This window comes from Haplochromis burtoni, unplaced genomic scaffold (assembly GCF_018398535.1).
Source record: "Haplochromis burtoni strain Fernald_Lab_line unplaced genomic scaffold, NCSU_Asbu1 Contig_71, whole genome shotgun sequence".
Classification (NCBI taxonomy): domain Eukaryota; kingdom Metazoa; phylum Chordata; class Actinopteri; order Cichliformes; family Cichlidae; genus Haplochromis; species Haplochromis burtoni.
The window spans coordinates 752,282-775,082 of record NW_024582432.1 but is presented as its reverse complement, the minus strand read 5'-3'; the positions used below and the strand labels follow the sequence as shown (position 1 = coordinate 775,082).

Here is a 22,801-nt window from a genome sequence, read left to right as displayed (position 1 = left end):
AATTTCAAGTTTAGGAGAAAAGTTGCTTCAACTAATGTTTTTGTGTTTACAAGATTAATAACTGTGCTTTTTCTTAACTCATATTTTATTGTTTTAACAATGTATTTCCTAAAGTTTACACAACATTTTTTTTGTTTTGCCAATCAATTTCCTAAAGTCTAGAAAAAGTATCCTTTATAGTTTTCATAAGTTGCTCCCTGTTGTATTAATGAATATTTACACAATGTTGATTTTAACAAACAGATGAAAACATCAGATGGCAGGATGTGAACTCTTCTATCTGGTTTCCATACAGCAAACAAATGTGTACTTGAGTTCTTTGGGAAACTCCATGTTGAGCCCATAAAGTAGGCCAAACAGGTAGGCAAAGGCAGTGGGAAGGTCTGGCAGATCATCAAGAATAATGTCCTCTTCCAAAACAATGGCAGTGTTGACCCCTGTGGACTGCGAGTTGGGTCCCATGCAGTCCTCCAGAACAGTGAGGATGCCCGCTGTAACACCTCGGGTTGCCCTCTCAACTGGATCTGTATCCTATGCAAAATTAACAACAGTACATATAAGTCTCTGTAAACCAAAACTGAAGATTGAGTAGATTTGCATGCTCACCAGACATGTTAAGAAGAGTTTGGTCTCGTCGTCGCGAACAAATATCGGTAACTTATATCTTATAATCCCATTCAGGAGGACACTTTTTTGAAAACTAACAATTTTTATATCAATTTGGGAACTTCAGGTTCATGCACAAGTTATGCAAACAAAGTTATATGGTACTATTTACCTAAAAATGCAATTTTTTATATAACCATTTAAATCTATTTACAGAACAATCAGGTGTTCTGCATCAAATAAGAAGGCACACAAATTATTTGTGCCAGTCCAAAAAATAAATAGTTTGTGTGCAGTATAAGACAGAAGACCCTGCAGGTCTGACAACAGGAGGTGTATCAGTCCTGTTTTCCATGTGGGAACAGCGTTTACACTGGAATCTGCTTTTGATGGCTTTTTTGGAGCAAATGTGACATTCAGCAGTATAACTGACACACAATACAAAACAATAACTACACTACACACTAACTCTAGCCTCCAAACACGCTAAACGTCACTAATGTCTCACATATGAAAACTCGCGCTCTCTTTCTTTTGCTCGCCCGCTTTCCGTCGCAGGTGTCACTCTTAAAACTTCCCCCTCTCCCTAAACAACTAAGTGCCACATCATTTTTTTTTTATTGGCTGACATGGTACAATCTAACACCAATAAGGAAGGGGTGTTTTTTTTTACTCGCAAGTGGAGAGTGTTTGCTAGCGCGGTCCGTAGAAAGTTCAGATGTTGAGATGAAAGTTGAGATGAACACCTTAGCTGCATCCAGCTCCTGGTGTAAAAAGCCTCGTGTTCAGCGTTGCCAACTCCTCAGTAAGGAAAATCGCTATTGGTTGTCCTAAAAGTCGCTAGAAGTCGCTAAATGACGTCATCACCTAATTTGCATAATTGGTCATGCTAATCTAATTGTAACCTATGCTTTTTGAGAGTAAAAGCGATGCGCGCTTTCACATCTTTTTTTAGCGACTTTTTATGTAAAAAAAGTCTAAGGGGTCTGAAAACTTGCTAAATATAGCGACAAAGTCGCTAAGTTGGCAACACTGCTCGTGTTCGCATTAAGGCAGACGGCCAGGTGGCTTTCAGTCCTTGCAAAAGTGCAAAGTAGACCCCGTAGTATCCACAAATATGAGATGCGCATGCGTTCTCAGGCGCAGAAAGGCGCCAACAGCTTCAACTCATGTAAAACTTGAATTCATTCATTTTGCCAGCAATAAATTTCATCTGAGACCAACTTTTGCTCCAAAACATTAAAGGATTAGTTGAAACCCTTAATGTATTTGAGATTATGGGGAAACTCAGCTTTTATTGTTGGAATTGTGAAAGAAATGACTGTAAGCTCAGCAATTGCAAGTTTGATTTTTTACAGTGCAGAGGCACCATCACGATTTTCTGTGGAAATTAGTGATGTGTAATACCACTGATTTTCTTTCCGATCCGATACCAAGTAATATTCAGGGTGGTATCGACGATACTGATCCAATACCGATACTTTGTACAAAAACTTATTTTATTTATTGTATCTCAAATTATAGCATCCTAATGATTACACGGCATCAGATTACTTGTTCTTATCACTTAATAATGCAGGGTTCATCATATAGAAATAAAAAAACTGAAGTTGTGCGCTATTTGAACACATTGCCTGCCTACAGCACTAAAGGACTCCATGAGAGACGTCTGTCTTGCCCTAGCAGCACCTGTCCCTGTCCTTCTCTTCAGTTCGCCTCAACATACGCTCGTCATATTCTGTGATATGATTTACTTTGAGGTGTTTGACAAGGTTAGTGATGTTGCCACAACCATACATGCCAACCTTCCCGATTTTTCCGGGAGAATACCGAATTTCAGTGCCCTCCCAAAAATCTCCCGGAGCCACCATTCTCCTGAATTTCTCCCGATTTTCCAGGACAACAAAATTGAAAAACCATGTTGCAGAATTCATAGCGCGGCCCAGCCAATTCCAGTTTCCAACAATGGCAGCAGATACTTAGTTTTAATATTACTCTTATTTCTCTTTCTGGGTTGCAAAAAAACCTTTTAACATATTTTCAGGTGAGAATGTAGCTGTGTAAACTTCAAATATCTGAGCCGACCGACACATCGTCTTCAAACCCCCGCGGTCTTTCACTACTCGGGTTAAACATGATATATAAGTCACTTTGATAACTTAAAAATGTTATTGTTTGGCTTTTTCAGCGTTTTATTTGTTCATGACTAAATCGGTTTGGCTGAGATTAAAGTTATTAGATTAGATTAAATTAAATTTAACTTTATTAATCCCTCGGGAGGGTTCCTCCGGGGTTGTCACACAGCTGAATAAACGTCAAACAGAAAAAGATTAAACATAAGAGTTTACGTCAGTGCCCGGTTATATTTTAGATAGCAAGGAGCAGACGGCAGAGTTTCACTCCACCGAGGGAGCTCGTGACGTACTACCCGGCTTTCTTTAGACCGCGAAGGCCGGGTCCTCAGGAGGAAGCAGCCTCTGAATTTGGACACCCCCGCTGTTTCCGGGCCGGCCAATAATAATGGTGACATTTGACGTATGTTATCCGATAAATAAACCCTGTAAAATGTATTTACCACCCCCAACAGCCCTTTTGAATGTCTCCCTAGTGTAGCTACAACACCTCACTCTTGGGGCACTTTTTTGCCACAAGTATCGCAAACCACGTCTCAGCTGTTTGTGGAGGTAAAATAAGTCCGCACATGACTTCAATTACGCTCAACCATTGTTGTGAGTGCGCACGCCAAGGGGCTGCGAGACATTTATGCAGCCGTATAAGTTTGTGGTCACAGGCTTGCACCCATTTGCCACAGCAGATGCTGGAATGTGTTTAATTGTAGGCAGGGACATTACTGGATATTCTTGTGTAATTGCTACAGAATAATTTATGTTATACTTTGTTAATGCTACAGAAGAATATTTATTTTATTATTTTACATTTACAATTTTTTTTCCTGGGGACCCTGTGACACCCTATTGAAGAGCCGTAGGCTGGATCTCTTAAGATCTCACTGCTGGGTTTGTAAGGCCATGTTACTCCTAAATTTCTATCTTGTTCAAAGAGAAGATATTAAACAAAGTTCTAAGCTAATCGACCTCAGTGTTTTTTTAAAAAAAAAGACTCGATAAAGAATCGAATTGTTAAACAGAATCGAAAATGGAATCGGAATCGTGAAAATCGTATCAATACCCATCCCTACCTGTGAGGACATCTGATCTCTGAAAAAACAACTGTTAATGAAGCTGGAAAAACAAACCCACATCTTGATCCTTAAAAAAGCACATTAATATATATCTTAATAAGAAAAACAATCACAGCTGAAGTAAAAGGCTTCAGCCTATTAATCATAGTTCATAAAATACATTCTCTGCGTCAAAAGTGATGAGTTAAGGTGCCCATGGAGGCAAAGGTGCAACCAGGCATTTGGCCCTGGAGCAGACCCAAGTCAGGCTGGAGAGATTATATCTCTTGGCTGGCCTGGAAACGCCTTGGTGTTCATATTCATATTAATATTCTTATTCTTCTATGACAAAAAGTACAAGTGTTCATTTAAAGAAATAAACAGAGCAGTAAGAGATGTTTTTAAAAAATTGCTTTCTTTATTTTGATTTGCCGCCAATTACATGTTTTTATTTGTAATTTTTGTAGTGCTCCCTACTATGTGAACCCCTCACCTGAAGTTTTATGTTTATTGGTTTAAGTCAATTAAATTCTAAACTATCACAGGGCTCGCAAAATCTCTAGCTCGACATCCCAGGGCTAGCAATATCTCCGGTTGGGCGACCAAAATCACCCAACCGGAGATATTGCTAGCCCTGGGACGTCGGGCTAGCGATTTTGCGAGCCCTGTATCAACCCAACAATCAAATGATCCCCTTAAATAGCAAGCACTGGGCAACGGTGGAAAGGAAAAACTCCCTTATAAAAAGGGAGAAACTTTTGACAGAACCAGGCTAAGAAAGGGGCAGCCATCTGTCGTGACTGGTTGGGGGGTGAGAGGCAGAGGAAAAGAAAAATGAGAGCACACGTTAGCTATATGTTGTTCACATTACCTAAAATGAACAATGTATGGTTTTCTGGACTGTGAAAGAAATGTCTCAAGTCACTTTTCAGTGACGTGACCGAAGACTTTTCTGGATGGCCGTGCGGATGCTTGTCAGAAACAGTTCATTTCCTTTCTTGGAGAAATGAACTCCGTCGGGTAAAAAAATTGAGCTGCTGAAAAACCTGAAGCACGGATGCTCAATAATCACTCCATCAAAGAGGTCGACAGCCTTTCTAATGCTGGCATTCACAATCGTCCTGTCCTTATTGATTTCGCCTGGATTTCCATATCTCCACACTTGACGCCCATTGATGGATGAATATGCAATTGTCATCTGTGTGCAGTTGCATCAATTCCTTCTCAATGACAGAAGAAAGTTTATAAGCAGAAAAGACTCCCAAATCATTGCCCCCAGCATGGATTACCAGTATGTCAGGTGGGCTCTGTGTGGATAGCTCCTCATAAAAACGAGGAAGGACTCCCCTCCGCGCATTCCTTCTTTGCCAAACCACTGGACTTTGGCATTAAGTCCGAAATTTTCTCCGAAAATCTCTTTTGCTTCACCCTCGGCTCGTCTGATGTAGCTGGACCCAATGATCCACACGTTTGTTTCTCTCTGGTCTTCTGGCCTCTTCTTGTCTTTCGGTGTGTTTTCAGAGGTTTTGGTATCACCCAAGGCCAAATTGTTTGTTTTCTGACCTGGGAGTCGGATAGTCCTGGACCAGGGACTTTGTGGGATGCTCTGTGTCACTGCTGTGTTTTCAGAGGTTTTGGTATCACTCAAGGTCGTATCATTTGTTTCCTGAACTTGGAATTGGACCATGCTGGACGAAGAACTTTCTTGGATGCTCGGACTCACTGCTGTTTCTTTCTTCTCAGTGTCTATTCGCATCCTCTTTCTCTCTGGAGAGTAGCTCTCAGAGTTGTTTTTGCTGCCTTTTGAAATCTGACTGTATCGTCTTTTCAACACATTTTTTTTGTTGTTGTTGATTTTTGCCGTGATTACTCTGAGACATGTTGGAGTGTTGATGAAGCGACTGTGTTAAAGATTCAACTGTCACAAAGTGTTTCTCAGATGTACCTTTGAATGCTGCAATCTTACGTGTTGCAAATAAACTGACTAAAAGTTTGGGATCCCTACCCATATTTATAGGTTCCATGCCCTATGACATCATCTTCATGATGATGTCATATAAAATGTTAAAAGCTTTATAAAAATCCAAAAAAAGAATGAAACTATTATCTGTGATTAAATCTGAATGGTCCAAAATATCAATTACCAGTCTTATATTGTTAGTTATGTGTCTGCCCTGTTAATATTATGTATGTAAATTCACACATCATTTGTTAAAAAGGTGAGCTTAACAGTTACAGTAAGGGACAGTGCTCCATACAGCCTGTTAATTGGGTCAGAAACATGGGATGCGGGGCAGCTGGTAAGGATTTGTGTATTTCTGCAAAGTCTGCAAAGTCTGCAAAGTTGTCTTGGCTGATTTCAAAAACTTTGCTCGGTTTACTCGTCAGAAGGCTGTAAATTCAGCTCATTGGTCAGATCAAAACGGTCCCCTGGTGTTTCAGTGGCTCAAGCAAGAGCCTGCCTTGCTGAAATGACTTTATTGACAGGTCTGGGAAGAGCTTGACAGGTCGAGCTTGCGGCCGGGGGTTACAGTCAGGGCCTATTTCCACTAGGTGAGAGTCAGGCAGGCGAGAGCTTCCGATCACTTGGGGTCACTGGAGTTGAGCGAGGGTGGGGTAAAAACTCCCCAAACAGCTGATTCACACAATTCATGTCAATTCGCTCTCTGATTGGTCAAGAGAGTGCCTGCCTCTCTGAAACTGCTTTATTGATCAGTGGTTTTTCTCATAGGTAAACGGTAGGGCCACCTCTATTTTAAATTGCTTTATTAGTGGATCCCTGCTCGGGAGTGGCACCGTGAGTCAGAGAGTCATTTTACCCACACAGGCTGCTTTGTGAAGACCCATTTTTACTTTTCTCGGGGATCCTCGCTCTGGTATGATCATCTCACAGTGAGGTGGAGCGTTTGTAAGGCTAACTTACAACTCTTTTGGATTAAACAAACCAAAAAATGCAATAAAGGGTTGCACCCTCAGAGAGACATGACTCCATTCTCCTTTTGGCAACTTTATTCTCCTCAGTTCAGGTTCGGAGTTTACAGGCAGCATAGCATATCATCAGCAAACATGATATGCTATGATATGATATGATATGTTTTTCTTTTTTCTGCGCTTACTGATGGCATCACAAGTCTGAACTCTGACCTCCTGGAACTAATGAACTACAAAAATTAACTGAAACTACAATAATTAACTGAAAATTGTGTCCAAAAATAAAACACCATTAAATAAGATTTTCCAACGATTCAGAAAATCTCAATTTTATAACTACTTTTAGAGCGCAACAAAAGCTTTTCATCAGGGCATGCAGCCTCCATCTCTCCACATCCTCACCATTAAAAGAGCACTGGTGCCATTTTTGTCAAAAAAGTAAACTTTTTGGCTTAAAATTACAACAAACTCAAACTATCACAAACATCCCATTCATCATCCTAGTCCACTGCCATATTTTCATGATCATATAACTTTTGGGAATATGATTATTGATAATTTCCAAGTATCATAATTTTATGACTCATAATATGATTCATGGTTCATAAAAAACTATGACTGCCATTAACTTTTATTACCTCTAAATCATTTGACAGGGGCCATAAATCACTAGCTTGACACATATTATCCCTCCTGCTGTGCAGTTTCTGTTTTAAATGCATTCATTGTTTCACTGCTTTCCTCCATCTCTAAATTTAGAAATATCCTGTCTCAGGGTGACGCTAAAAAACTAGTTCCTTGATTTATTACTTCTAGGCTGGACTAGTTTAATTCATTATTATCAGGAAGTCCTAAAAACTCCCTGAAAAGTCTTCAGTTAATCCAAAATGCTGCAGCAAAAGTGCTGACAGGGACTAGAACGAGCATATTTCTCCGATACTGGCTTACCATACGGAAAAGAAATAGAAAAAACTTATAAAAGACTTGCATCAGATGTGGCCTACTTCATACAGTGAATCATATAAGGCTGATATGATTTACTCATGAAAGTGGCCACTTTCATATATTGTTTTAGTAAGAATCCAAAACATACAAGTTTCATTTACATAATTTTTATAGGGATCTTATATCATTTTTACTGTTGCATGCTTTTCATACAAGTTTCACACGAGACAGATACGAACTTTATAAGATTTATATATCTTTTCCACATGGGTTCCCTTCATTGGCTTCCTGTTAAATCCAGAATTGAATTTAAAATCCTGCTCCTACAAGGTCTTAAATAATCAGGCCTCATCTTATCCTAATGACCTTATAGTAAGTACCATATCACACAACTCTGGCATATAATCAGGATAAGATCAACAAACATGTGGGCCTGGAAGATTTCTGAAGGAAGTTGTGTCTCAAAATCTAGGGCACATCCTTCTTAGGACCCGGCCTTCGCAGTCTACGTGGGCCGGGTCCTTCGACGACCAAGAAGGCCGGAAGTGCGAGGCTGTGAAGTGGGACATCTAGCCTTCGGATTTGCGTCACCGCTGTGTCGGTGGAGTTTAATAAACTCGGCCATCTGCTCCTTGCTATCTAAAATATAACAGGACACTGCCGTAATTTCTCGACCGTCTCATACTTCTGTTTAATCAGTTTTCTGTTTGACGTTTATTCAGCTGTGTAAAACCCCTGGAGGAACCCACCCAATGGATTAATAAAGTTTTATTTAATCTAATCTAATAACTTTGATCTCAGCCAAACCGATTTACTCACAAACAAATAAAACACAGAAAAAAGCCAAACAATAACATTTTTAAGTGATCTGAGTGACTTATATATATTGTTTAACCTGAGAAGCGAAAGACGGCCAGGGTCTGAAATTGATGTAGCCAGGAGTCCGCTGTTCTCGCCGGCTCGAGTGACCATTGAACCCCCAGCTAGCTATCGAACGGGTGGGTAACAGACGTCTCCAAAAACGTTGGAGCACTTTTGCAAATATGCAATGTCTTGATAAACCAAGCAGATATTTGAAGTTTACACGGCTACTTTCTCGCCTGAAAATATGTTTAAAGTTTATTTTGTGAAGATTAATAAGAGTAATATTAAAACTTAGGCTCTTGACATTTCCAGCAGGTGTCATTGTCAGCAAGCTTCAACCTGACTAACTTACTGGGAGTCCAGTAATTTCTGTGAAGCAACTTGTATTGGATAAGCTGAGATTGTGCTTCAGGTGAGCAAACATACCATGATGAAACCAGCTTTTTTTCAAGGTTTTTTTCCCCCTTGCTACCTAGCCTGACCTGTCTCCCCAATGTGATGTTTCTGTATTGTATGTACGGTCAGCAAGGTCTGTCATCTCAGTTGTGGGCAACTGACAAATAAAGGCTATCTCATCAAGCCACTGTGAACATGACATCTTTCGACAGCAGACCCAAAAGCAGGACACAGAGGACGAGAAACTGAGATAAACAAAAGGCCAGCATTTATTATGGCTGAAACAAGGTGGCATGACAAAACAGCAGGGACAGTGACTAACTAAACTAGAAGCTAAACTGGAGAAACTAAGACTCTACTATAAACGACAATGACTGCGACAATTCTGACTGTGACAACGTGGTGGCAGGTAACACAGACGACGTGATAATGAACAAAGGGAGATGGAGAGCTTAAATAGACACATGACGTGAGCAGGAGAAGTGAAGACACATGAGGACACAGCTGACTCGAATGAAACAATGACAACACAGGGGAGAGTAACACTGGACACACTAACATGAGATACGGACCTTCAAAGTAAAACAGGAAACATGACAGGCACAGACTAGACACTGAACTAGACCTTAGAACAAAACTCTTAACTACAATAACACTCAAACTTAGGATTATAACGTTCAAAACAGGACAACTAAAGACTCTGAAAACAAACCATAATACAGAAAAAAACACAAAAATACAAGAAACTGAAAATGCTAGGTCAAAATGACCCAGAACCATGACACTTCCCTAAATGTCGATACCCTGCAAATAGTTACTGATTTAGCCAAAAGAAGATGGTATCATCAAGCTGTGAAAGGGGGACCAGATTATGGAGTATCTACTCCTTGGTAGATCACGTACATGTATTGTTAAAAAAGACAACAATATTTTTTGGATAAACAGCTCTCCATCACTCTTGTAAAACCAAGCACATGATTCAGTTATCCTCAGAAAAAGAAGCAATTTATAACATCCATTGCAGAAGGACTAACACTCATTTAGCTGAGAACTTAACTCTTTGGAGAGCATCTGAGAATGACTTACAAAAATATATATAAATAAAATGTATCCAGTTGATACAGGACACCTGTCAGAGTTAAAATAACTGATTTGCTGAGATGAAGGGAATGTAAGAGGCACACATGTTGCTCAACATGAAGTCTAGATGAACTACTTTGAGATTACAACATAAAACATTGATGAAATAAAAATTATTTCAGTTTTCCAAACAAAACTGGCCTCTTGTGTCCATTATGAAAGGTGCCCGAGGACAACAGTTGTTTTTGGTACTCTCTGTTTGTAAACATTAACGTTCAAATCGACTCTTGGGACAGTTCATATGAGAATAAACAAAGTAAGATGAATGAAAAGTTGCTACTGATTATTTATTTTAAATAAAAAAGCTATAAATGTTGGGATTAATTACAAAAAAATGTTTTAGTTATTTTTGTAGCAGTGGTAGCAGGAGTAGTCTAAAGAAGTCCACAGACTTAAAGTCCAACAATAAAAATCTGTATTTCCAAAAGAGGCAGTGGTTATTCATGTAAAGGCATCAAAATAAACAGCCAAAAAAGCCAAAATCTAAAAACACTTCAAAAGGTTGCACAGGAGGAAGTCAACATAAGGAGCGACAAGAGAAAGAACTAAAAATCGCCCCCAAAATACTTCACTACAAGAAACACATCTGGCAATGAGCGGTAATTCAAAATGTGTGAAGGATAACAAAGGCGAGAGTATTCAGTGCGGGAAATACGAGCACAAAATAAGGAAAACTAACGAGAGTATAAATAGATATAGAATCACAGCACAAAACAATTCAGTTTAAACTAAAGCTAGCCCCTGGCACACACAAACCTCTGCACCATGGTAAAACAGAGACTCATGGAGGGGCAAATGTGACCTGATATTTTACATCTTTGTACAGTACTTTCTATATGTTACCAATTTACATCACACTTAAAAGAATGATAGTTTCTAAGTTAAAAATCTTTTTGTAAATTTTCAATCTATAAATCATTAAAGTTTACCTTGAAGATCTTGCTGGATGTAAGCCAAATTCTAAGCCAAATCATTAACATGACCCAGCTCGACACACCTACAAAGTTTTTGTCAGATAAAGAGAGATAACACGCCTGCATGCACACAAAAACATAACCTTTCTTTTTGATAGTAAGTGAAACAGTCACGCGCACTTGTCTTTCAGCATATTGCACATTCCCTTTCTGTTGCTTTGCTCAGCATTAACTGACATAATTGCTTCAGGATGTAACCTGTTCTTTCACAGGTTGATCCTTGTTTCATAGGCTTGAATCATCTGTCCGAGGACAAGACCGAGTTGTTGTCCTTGCACCACCTGGTCAGCTGCTCCACCTAACACCTATAAGCTGATTTATTCCTGTCAGCAATGACTCCAAACACAATAGTGTCACCTGCAAACTTTGAGGTCTGAGACCCTACTCTTCTGGTGGTCCCGATACTCTCATATTAGACTACTAAGATTCTGAATCATTAAACTCCTCAAATTCCTTCAGTATCCACAGGTTCAGGTTATCAGTTTCAGAGCCACAGGCTGTTCAAATACAGACAGCTTTCCCAAGTGGTTAAAAGTAAGAATGACCTACTAAACTTCACCGTTCCATGGTTCATGCTTCGCTGAGCCAGAATTAAATATGTGAAGGTCCACGCTGAATCAAAATCATATAAGTGAATATTTTAAAATGGTCTAAGTGAAGAATTATAAATGGAAATAAATTCATGTCAACACTGTGCAAAAAGGAAGAACTTAAAAGAAAAAAAAAGTTTCTTGCAAATGCAATTAAACCTAATTTAGAAGCAGAGAAGCAAGAACACCGAGCCAGTGTTTAGACATAAGAGACTAAAGGCAGAAAGTTAAATAAAATCCCAACATAGAGTCTACTGCACAGTGCAACATCTACATCAATGCTGGCTCATCATCATTTTCCTCTTTTAACTATATGACAGAGCTCTTTTAATCACATAAAATCCTCATGTGAATGTTGCTCAGTCAGCATAAACACAAGAAAGAATTTTCTGAAAGCCTAAAAATGAAACGGATGATAAAAAAAAAATGATGACAACAGGACGGTTCAGGAGCAGAGTCATCGATGGTGAGGACTAGCTTTCATAAACAGCTTATACATTCATATCCACCCGTTCACTGATAAAAACAATCTGAATTTGTCAGTCTGTACTCCCTGGTGCAGTCTGTGTCACTCTCCTCTCACTCTGCATGTATTTTCTATACAGGAAACACAAAATGACCACAACAACAGCAGCAGAGGCAAAAACACAAAGCACAGTGGTTGCAGCATGTGCTGACTCCTCCTGCAACCGATCTGATACAGCTGGTTCACCTGTAGAATACAGTACAATATAGTTACACGACAGGTACACTGAATACAACGTGTTCTGCATACACGGACTTTAAAATGCTGAAACACACTCACCGCTGATTGGCTGTAGTCTGATAGGACGGGATTTCTCCATACCGCAGGTTGTCGAGATTTCAACTGTGACAACGTCCTTTTCTATCACATCTAAGATGGTCAGTGACACATAGGTATAATTATTCCATTTACAGCCGTATTTTACGCCATTGTCACAGAGTTTGGTGCCATTTGTGTTACGCCAGACATAACTGTGACCAACACAGTCTTCTCCTTCTAAAATCCAATTTATGAAACAGGTTAGAACCACATTTTCTCCAGCGGTAATGTTGACAGTCTCGTTGCACGTCAGTGACACGCCTGGAAGAGAAAAAAGCAATAAGTGATGTTATTCCTTGTTTATTTGTCCCAGTGTCTTAATAATAGTATAGTACAAGGGATAAAAATACCTTGATCTGATGATACAGTGCTTGGTAAAGCACAAAACACACTCAAACATATCCACAGGCAGAACATCCTGGAAGTGCCACTGTCTTTAGAAACTGGAAAAAAGAAGAAAATATCTGAGTACTTTTAAGTAAAAACATTCTCAACAGGAAAAACACCAATATAAATATTCTTGTTTCCAAAACGCTGTAAAGACTTACATATAGCTGCTAAGGCTAACATGTTATCCAATAATAGCTTACACCTAGTGCACCAGACCTAAATAATGTTTAACACAGGCTTTCTTTGCATTAGATGCCTGGACATCTATAAAGGCTACACAACAGTGGTTACCCGCTTTCTCTGTTAATCTGTTAACATGCTATCAGATGTTGATGATGATGATCAGGGCTGGACTGGGACAAAAAAATCAGCCCGGGCATTTTGACTAGAGACGGGCCCACCAGGTATTATAGGAAAAACCATAAAGCCTTTGAATGAAAACAAACGTCGTTGTGACAGTGATGTACACTGTCTTGTTGGTATATATGTATCAGTCTAATAACCTTAAACCTACACCATCCTCCCTATACTGCTATTCTAAACAGTACTTAGCTGAAACCCAAAGACTTGGTTGAGTTAACCTCCTGAACTATCTACAACACATGGTGGAAACCTGAAATGAAGACAGAGAAGACTAGAGGTGAGACATGATCATTACTGAATATTAAAAATAATAAATGACAGATTTAGTGATATTTTCATAAACCATTCATTTGCCACATCAATAAACAGCATGGCAGGGCAAAATATTTTTTCTAACATGGCAACCTTTAAAAAGTGAAAGGAGACAGAAAGACAGGCGAGAAAGAATAAAACTTAACTGACTTTTTGATGGCATTTTACACACAGTACTGGTACAGAAAATACTGGCATCATATACAGTACTTACTTCTGAAGAAATTATGTTGGGACCCTCAAAAAATTACTATGTACAATAATGGATTTCTATACATTTGACATCAGATGAAAACTTTGGTTGTAAGATTTGGATAATTATTTTTTTTTAAAGTGAGACATTTTAAATGAGAATGAGAAAGAAAAGTATTTCTTTGTGCCCCCCTCTCCCTGTTAATGCCCTACATGCCCCCCTGGCAAAACTTTGCTAGACCCGCCCCTGCACAGTTACCAGCTGTCAGCTACTTAGAAAAGGATCCTGGTGTTATTTGTCTCTCAGAAACAGTTCATAACTTCCCTTCAACTCATTCATGTCACCTAAAAGGTAAACCTGTTTCTCCATCACCTGTTCAGCCCTGATGATTCAGTAAGGACATCTCCTGGTTTCATCTTCATGTTTCCCTCTCACCAGATAACCAAACTGATATCATGACCAGCAGCTTTAGCTGTGGCTCCAGCAAACATCAGCTGATACTAGAAATTAATGGCTCCAGCAAACATCAGCTGATACTAGAAATTAATGTCTGGCTCCACACATGAGAAGGGTCACACTTTGGACCTTGTCATGTCTCACGGCTTGGGTATCCACATCTCTGAAATTTGTGAGAGTGCGTGTATCTCCGATCATTTTCCTGTTCTATTTTCTGCCACTGCACATTGTTCTGATGCTGCAGTTAAACCTCCTTCACGCCGTCACCGGATCATCAATACCCATGTACCATCTCAGTTTTCTGCTGCTTTTAGCAACTCTGAGCTCTCCATGGCGGACTGGATTGGTTCCTTGTGTGCAGAAGATTTAACTGCTCTTTTTAACTCAACATGTACTTCTATTTTGGACCTCATCGCTCCCCTAAAAACACTCCGTCCCAAAGCTCACGCTGAACCCTGGATTACAGACTCTGTTCGTGCTCTCAGGCGCACCTGTAGGTGTGCTGAGAGAAAATGGAAAAAGGACAAGCTGCACATTTCTTTTAATATCCTCAGAGACTCTCTTTCAACCTATCAGAAAGCCGTTAAAGACAAGCTGCACATTTCTTTTAATATCCTCAGAGACTCTCTTTCAACCTATCAGAAAGCCGTTAAAGAGGCCAAGTCCTCCTACATATCAAACCTGGTTAGCAGTAGTGTCCATAAACCTCAGACTCTGTTTCGTGTTTTAAATTCCATTGTAAATCCTTACACATCCACCAGCCTCACACCTTCTGCCACCCTCTGTAATGATTTTCTAAAGTTCTTTGTAAACAAGATTTCCTCCCTGCAGTCTGTCATTCCATCTTCACCTTCCAATCCCTGTGTTTTGTCTTTGTGCCATTCTGCCTTTAATCAGTTCGAACCTATCTCTCTCTCTCAGCTGCATGAAATAGTCTGCAAGGTTAAGACTACCAACTGTTCCACCGATGCTATCCCCTCTCGGCTTCTGAAGCAGGTTCTGGACTCAGTCGGACCTTTCCTTCTGGTCCTGATCAATGCCTGCCTCAGTTCTGGTTGTTTTCCAACACCCTTCAAGCACGCTGTTGTTCAACCTCTCCTTAAAAAGCCTAATCTAGATCCATCCCTACTCTCTAACTATAGGCCCATTTCCAACCTCCCTTTTCTGTCCAAAGTACTGGAACGAGCCGCCCTCATGCAGCTCCAGCTATTTCTCGACAATAACAATCTCTATGAGAAGTTCCAGTCTGGTTTTAGAGCTCGGCATAGCACAGAAACCGCCCTACTGAGAGTTTTTAATGATTTGCTTTTAACTGTTGACTCTGGTTGTGCTGCTGTCCTAGTAACCCTGGACCTGACAGCAGCCTTTGACACTGTTGATCACAACATACTGCTATCCCGCCTTCAACATTGTGTCGGAACATTGTGTCGGTTTCAAGACGGCTCACGGCCCCCCCTCCTGGACGCCCCTGCAGTCGATATAGAGCCAACAGGTTCTGTAGACCCGCCGTCAAACCAGTCTGCTATGCTCGGAATTCAAATGGGGCACGTCGGCGTCTTCAAGAACAAGAGTTTCTTTTCTCAGTAGTCCTATTTTTCTTGCAATAATAGGTTGTCGTCGTTCACGCACGTGGTCATGAAGTCATTTGAGCGCCTAGTTCTCTCCCATCTCAAGACCCTCACGGCCCCCCTCCTGGACCCCCTGCAGTTTGCATACAGAGCCAACAGGTCTGTAGATGACGCCATCAACATGGCCCTACACTTCATCCTGCAGCATCTGGACTCCCCAGGAACCTACGCCAGGATCCTGTTTGTGGACTTCAGCTCTGCCTTCAACACCATCCTTCCAGACCATCTCCGAGGCAAGCTTTCCCAGATGAATGTGCCTGATCCCATCTGCCGGTGGATCACTGACTTCCTGACGGACAGGAAGCAGCATGTGAGGCTGGGAAAGAATGTCTCGGACTCCCGGACCATCAGCACCGGCTCCCCTCAGGGCTGTGTTCTTTCTCCTCTGCTCTTCTCCCTGTACACCAACTGCTGCACCTCCACCCACCAGTCTGTCAAGCTAATCAAGTTCGCAGATGACACCACCGTTATTGGGCTCATCTCGGACGGGGATGAGTCTGCCTACAGGAGGGAGGTTGAACGTCTGGTGACCTGGTGCAGCCACAACAACCTGGTGCTGAATGCCCAGAAGACAGTGGAGATTATTGTGGACTTCAGGAAGCACACAGCCCCACTCCCCCCCATCATCCTGACTGACACCCCCATCACCTCTGTGGACTCATTCCGCTTCCTGGGTACCACCATCACCCAGGACCTGAAGTGGGAGCCCACCATCACCTCCGTCATCAAGAAAGCCCAGCAGAGGATGTACTTCCTGAGGCAGCTGAAGAAATTCAACCTGCCAACACGGACGATGATGCAGTTCTACACTGCAATCATCGAGTCCATCCTCACCTCCTCCATCACCGTGTGGTACGCTGGAGCCACTATCAGGGACAAACAGAGACTGCAGCGTGTTGTGCGCTCTGCTGAGAAGGTGATTGGCTGCAGACTCCCATCTCTGCAGGACCTGTACACCTCCAGGACACTGCGGCGTGCAGCTCGGATCTCAGCTGACCCTTCTCACCCTGGACACAGTCTGTTTGACCTGCTCCCCTCAGGCAGGAGGCTCCGGTCCATTCGCACCAGAACCTCTCGCCATAAGAACAGTTTCTTCCCCTCTGCTGTTGGACACATGAACAATAACCACATGACTGTCCCCGCCACTAACACATGACCCTACGCTGTGTCACTGCATCATTTCATGTTTGGCACTGATCACCACCTGCACTCATGTATATATCTTTCTACGTAGCACTTAATTCTTATTCTCATGTATATATCTCATGTATATCTCATGCACATATCTTTCTTTCTACATAGCACTTTAATTCTTATTGTTTGCACTGAAGCACCGCAGCAATTTCCTAATGTTGTAAACCTCAACATCTGGCAATAAACCCCATTCTGATTCTGATTCTGATTCTGATGTGTTTCTTATTTTTAGGGCGCTCCTGGTGACAAAGGCAGACAAGGTCCTCAGGGAAGAGACGGACCAAAGGTATATAAGTATCACGTACTTAAATTCTTCAAAAAAGAAAATGTTTGGTGATTTCCCCTGGCACACAACTGAAGGTGGTTTAAAATGTCTATGATCAAAAACTGACACAGTTTCTTTGCTTAAAAAAATAATTCTTTTTATTCTTCTGCATTATGTCTAGCTGTTTATTGCACAGTTTTTTGCTAACCAGCAGTGCCGGTTAAAGTCACAGCTGTCTTGGTGTCGATCTAAACATGTTTGTTCTTCGTCAACAGGGTCAAACAGGAGCACCTGGGTTTCCAGGTGATGTTGGCGAGAGAGGCTACACTGTAAGACACATCATTACTGGTCATGGAAACTACCTAAACATCTTAACATTTACTCTACGTGTCATCATTTGATTTGAATTTTAATCTCATTTGACTTCCATAACCTTTCCTTTCTTGGCAATTTTTTTTAAAATCAAAAAATCGATTCAAAAAATTGTATCAAAGGTTTTTAAGACATCTGATGATGCAGTTTCTCTGGTGTATTAATATATATCTGGGACTCTATTCAATTATGCATTAGTTATGTTATGCAATAGACAAAATATCTTCAAATATCTCGGCATGCTTGTTTTAATCAGCATAAAAGTGTATTAATAACTTCTCTGTCTGTGCAGTCCCAAGTTTGCTCAATCTGAGACGCACAGTAGTTAGTTTTACCTCTATTAGCAAATGAGCAGGAGGAAATTTCCTTAGCTGTGAGCTGTGAATTTGATTAAATCTACACGAAAGGCAGAACGTACAACTTTTTTTCCCTAAGTCCTCCAAACACGCTTTTCAAACTGTCCCATTACACAGAACAGAGTCACAGATATAATTCCATAAACCTTTCCTGGGTTGAGGAGATTCACGTTTCTCTTTTCTTCGGGTTTCCATTACAACAAATACTGACGCATACTATAGCGGTACACATGTGACTCTGTCAAGGGTTGCCTTGTGGTTTAATCTTCCTTTATTTAATTGTGTTCCATCTACGTAGCAACAGATGATATCACTCAGACTCCTCCTTTTAAAGTGACACAAGCTCCTAAGCTTCAGGCTCTAGTACAAAGCAGCTTATTTAGTGTTTTCATTTCTAAAATTTCCCGAATTCACTGTTTTATATAATTTTCTTCTTCACGTCATATTTGAACTCATTTCTCTTTTTTCTCCTTTGATTTAAAAAAATCTGAGAGCAATATTTCTTGTTTATCCTCCTCAGGGTTATCCTGGACAGCAAGGCCCAATTGGAAAGAGCGGTCCGAAGGTACACAAATAAACTGAGGCACTTTTATTCTGCTCAAATCTTTTTTTTCATGCCCGAGTGTCTGTATTTAAGTGCACCTAGTCATCCTTTCAGTTTCCAGATTATGGCCTTCATGATTCAGCCTGGGAAGAAAACTTTTGCATTTTATGAGTCTGAGAGTCACTCTGGCTCCTGGCCACATTTCACAGGAATCTCACATAAATATTATTACTGCCCAGAGGGTACATTTTTTTTTCCAGTTTGGATATCTCATTTCTGCCCTTTTGCGAGACCCACATCACAAACTAATGAATCAGCCATAAAAATAGCAAAACTGTCTAAAGCCAAGGCACACTGTTAAGAGCTGGTAAAACTCCCTACAAAAAAGCTAAAATAAAGGGAATGATGTAAGTATGGGCAATTAAAGAATTTAGTATTAATGTAACACACAAACATATGCAGTGTTAGTTGACTCTAAGTACACACTTTATTAAGCTGAATAAATGACAAAAACACTTTTGTATAACAGTATACATCACTGGCTCTCAAACCTTTTCTAACCTATTTCAGCCTAGAAGCCAAAATAAGTTATAGCAACACACAATAAAAAAAACAAAAAGAATAAAAATGGTTGAAGTTGAATTTTACTTAAATGTGCCAGCACAAGCACATTTAAGCACTTAAGCATTTAAGCACACTTGCCTTCCCCCCCAAATATTGTATTGTAATTTATTCATTTGTTTAACTTTATATTTTTCACCTGTTTGCTGGCACCTCACCAGTGGTCCTACTGAGACTTCAGAGTAGCAGTCAGAAAAACTTCATGTTGACTGAAGGCTTTCAAAAGCCTCCTTCAGGAAAACCTTTTAAATAAATGATTAACAAGGAACAGAAACATTTTTATCGTATTAAAAATAAAATAAAAAATTAAATTAACCACAACAAGAATAAAACAAGATGATTTGTAGGAGATCTTAATAATCTGTTTGCTCAGTTTTATCAAAATAAAAACCCAGATCTATCTTGATGCATGCTCAATCATCCAGGTAAGTAAATCCCAAAAGTTGATTCTGTTCATCTGGACGTAACGTTTTCAGTGGGAGAAACGTTTCGTCATCATGCAGGTTGACCAATCTTATAAACAGTACATTTGCATAATGACTGAAACCAGCCCACTGAAGGAACAATGGGCTGGGAGGTCAGTTCCTTAATCATAATTATGCAAATTCTCATGACCATTGATCAACAACCACTGATCAATGGCCATGAGTACCATTCACAGAGAGTTGGGGAATGGCTGCAATCACAGCATTGTAAGATGGCGAAAGATGTACCCTTAGGCCCCCTCCTCGATTCAGAGATGGTCTTTCCCTTTTCACGTAAATGGCCTCCTTGACTCAAACCAGCGTTCCTCCCTGTCCAGGATGTTACATCCTCATCATTGAAAGAGTGTCCACTGGCCTGTAGGTGTAAATGAAAGTCCAGCTGGGATAACCACATTTACTCAGGGCCTTCTTGATGTGATGTTCTTCTGCTTCCCTGGCTGCTGTGTCTGTGGGGATTGTGTTCGCTCTGTGTTGTAGCGTCCTGATGACACCCAGTTTATACTCCAGTGGATGATGAGAGTCGAACCTTAAATACTGATCCGTATGCGTAGGTTTATGGTACACATCAGCTTTTAGCTGTCCCCCATTACTGATGGAAATCTCACAGTCTAAGAAGGCTAACCTGCCACTTTTCATATCCTCCCTGGTGAATTTGATGTGTCGATTCACTGAGTTAATGGAAATCACTGACTGAAAAATGTGTATGTATATTTAATTCTATCATATTGAGAAAATTGTGGAAATATATAAGAAAGGTTGGGAAAATACATAATAAAAGAAGAGGATGCACAGTTTCCAGTAACAAAATTCCAAATATTTAATGTGTGTCAGCTGTTAACTAAGTAGATCATGTGACAAGTTGGCTTATTAGGCAACACCAAGCCAGAATATGTGCTATATAAAGCAATTACACTAATTAACTAAAGAACACACACACACACGAGATGAAAGGATGAAGATACCTAAAAATCTGTTTAACGAGTAGAAATCAGGAGTGTGCTTAGCTTAGCTTAGCATACAGACTGGAAATGGAGGGAAAAGAACTTGTGTGGTTTAGACAGCAAAACCACCTACTTACTAAATAAGAAACTCTTTGGCAACCCTTATTTTTCACAATATTTTTTTATTGCAACAAACTAAACTTATGACAGACGATCATGTTTGTCAATCAGTCACAAGCGGAAAAAGATAATTTCTTCCTGTGCTTCATATGACCTTTGTAATCTAAATGTGACACTGAAAAATGGGAAATATATATTTGATCTGATATAACGGATGATAAGCAGATTCAATAAATCAACGTAGATTCTCATTGGTGGCAGGCAAAATCCCCATAAGCTGTTTTTCTCTCAGTAGGAAAGAAAGTAATTTTCTTGTGAGACATTTCTAGCTCTAACTTTAGGTCTCCCTGAAACTTTAAGTTCAGAGAGGAAAAAAAATACCATATATTACACTTATTGCTATAGGGTTTTAAAAAAGTATATGTATACCTTTACCTTTTCTGTCTATATGTAAGTGAGCTATAGAAGCCAAAAAGAAAGTAGAAAAATGAAAAGTTTCAGTGATGTAATCAAAGTAAAGTAGAAACTGGAAGCACTGGATTAAATCACTGTATTAGCTGTTTTGGCAGAGAATCAAAAACACAGAGTAGTTTCTGAACTTTCCCAAAGAGTTCTCTCTTACTTTGATCTCAGCCATCTGACTTTTTATTGAATATTTTTACACTTACAGAGATGTTTACTGAAAAGTTTCTGTACAAAATCCTCACTAAAATACTGAGTCAAACTGAGAAATGCATGAACACTAGTGTCTAATAAGAGTGCCAGTATAACAAAACTGAGGCTAAGGTTCTTTGAAGAGCTGTAGTTGAAGGGTAGTAAGTAAAAGTGAAAGTAAAGAGTAAAAGTGAGTACAGGAGTTATCTTAACTTGACTTGGTTCCCAGAAAATCTATTTAACCTGTTTAACCAGTTCACAACCATTTAACATTGTGCTGCTGCCAAAGTTATTTATAATGTGTAATGTAATGAACAACCCAAGTTTTTGTTTAACTAGTTTCACACACAGCAGCACGTCAGTGTGATTCACTGACAGGAACAAACAACTCAAAACTTCATTTTCAGTTTTCTCTTAGGATTTCCTGAAGCTGAAGCGGTTTCGATCATTATATGATTATCAGTTGATTCACTGAGTGTTTAAAAAAGTAGATTAGCTAGTTACATTTTCTGGAGCCCGTTATTCCTACCACTCCTTTTTATTTTACTTTTTTGCTGAGTCATTTTACCTAATTTCTTTCTGATTGCATCTTGATCCTTGAATCCTAATCCTATCCTAAGATAAAGTGTAGAAATAGATCAAAGATGTATCTTTTACTCTTTGGGAACATTTTTGTAGCGTTTTGACTCACACATAGTTTCCTTGAAGTCTGTGTGTGAACAGAATGGGAATAAAACTGACTATCAGACTGTTCAGATTCAATTAAGTTTGTTGCTCACAAAGTTTTTAAAAGCACATTATGTAATATTATTGCTGTTCATACACTTTGTGTTTTCAGTGATTTTTTTTTATTGTGTGATACAGGGAGTGCAGAATTATTAGGCAAGTTGTATTTTTGAGGAATAATTTTATTATTGAACAACAACCATGTTCTCAATGAACCCAAAAAACTCATTAATATCAAAGCTGAATGTTTTTGGAAGTAGTTTTTAGTTTTAGCTATTTTAGGGGGATATCTGTGTGTGCAGGTGACTATTACTGTGCATAATTATTAGGCAACTTAACAAAAAACAAATATATACCCATTTCAATTATTTATTTTTACCAGTGAAACCAATATAACATCTCCACATTCACAAATATACATTTCTGACATTCAAAAACAAAACAAAAACAAATCAGCGACCAATATAGCCACCTTTCTTTGCAAGGACACTCAAAAGCCTGCCATCCATGGATTCTGTCAGTGTTTGATCTGTTCACCATCAACATTGCGTGCAGCAGCAACCACAGCCTCCCAGACACTGTTCAGAGAGGTGTACTGTTTTCCCTCCTTGTAAATCTCACATTTGATGATGGACCACAGGTTCTCAATGGGGTTCAGATCAGGTGAACAAGGAGGCCATGTCATTAGTTTTTCTTCTTTTATACCTTTC

The 22,801-nt window shown here is 39.8% G+C and overlaps 2 long non-coding RNA genes across 2 annotated transcripts; one reads left to right on the top strand and one right to left on the bottom strand.

Moving 5' to 3' along the window:
• Nucleotides 1-9,139: 9,139 nt before the first annotated feature.
• Nucleotides 9,140-13,273, bottom strand: LOC121814668. Its single transcript, XR_006054496.1, has 3 exons — nt 12,822-13,273; nt 12,433-12,732; nt 9,140-12,339 (listed from the first exon to the last, which is right to left on the bottom strand). It is a non-coding gene; the product is annotated as an uncharacterized LOC121814668 (long non-coding RNA).
• Nucleotides 13,274-17,237: 3,964 nt separating this feature from the next.
• On the top strand, nt 17,238-19,381 carry LOC121814667. The gene is made up of 3 exons (XR_006054494.1): nt 17,238-17,293; nt 17,548-17,601; nt 18,521-19,381. It is a non-coding gene; the product is annotated as an uncharacterized LOC121814667 (long non-coding RNA).
• Nucleotides 19,382-22,801: the final 3,420 nt, after the last annotated feature.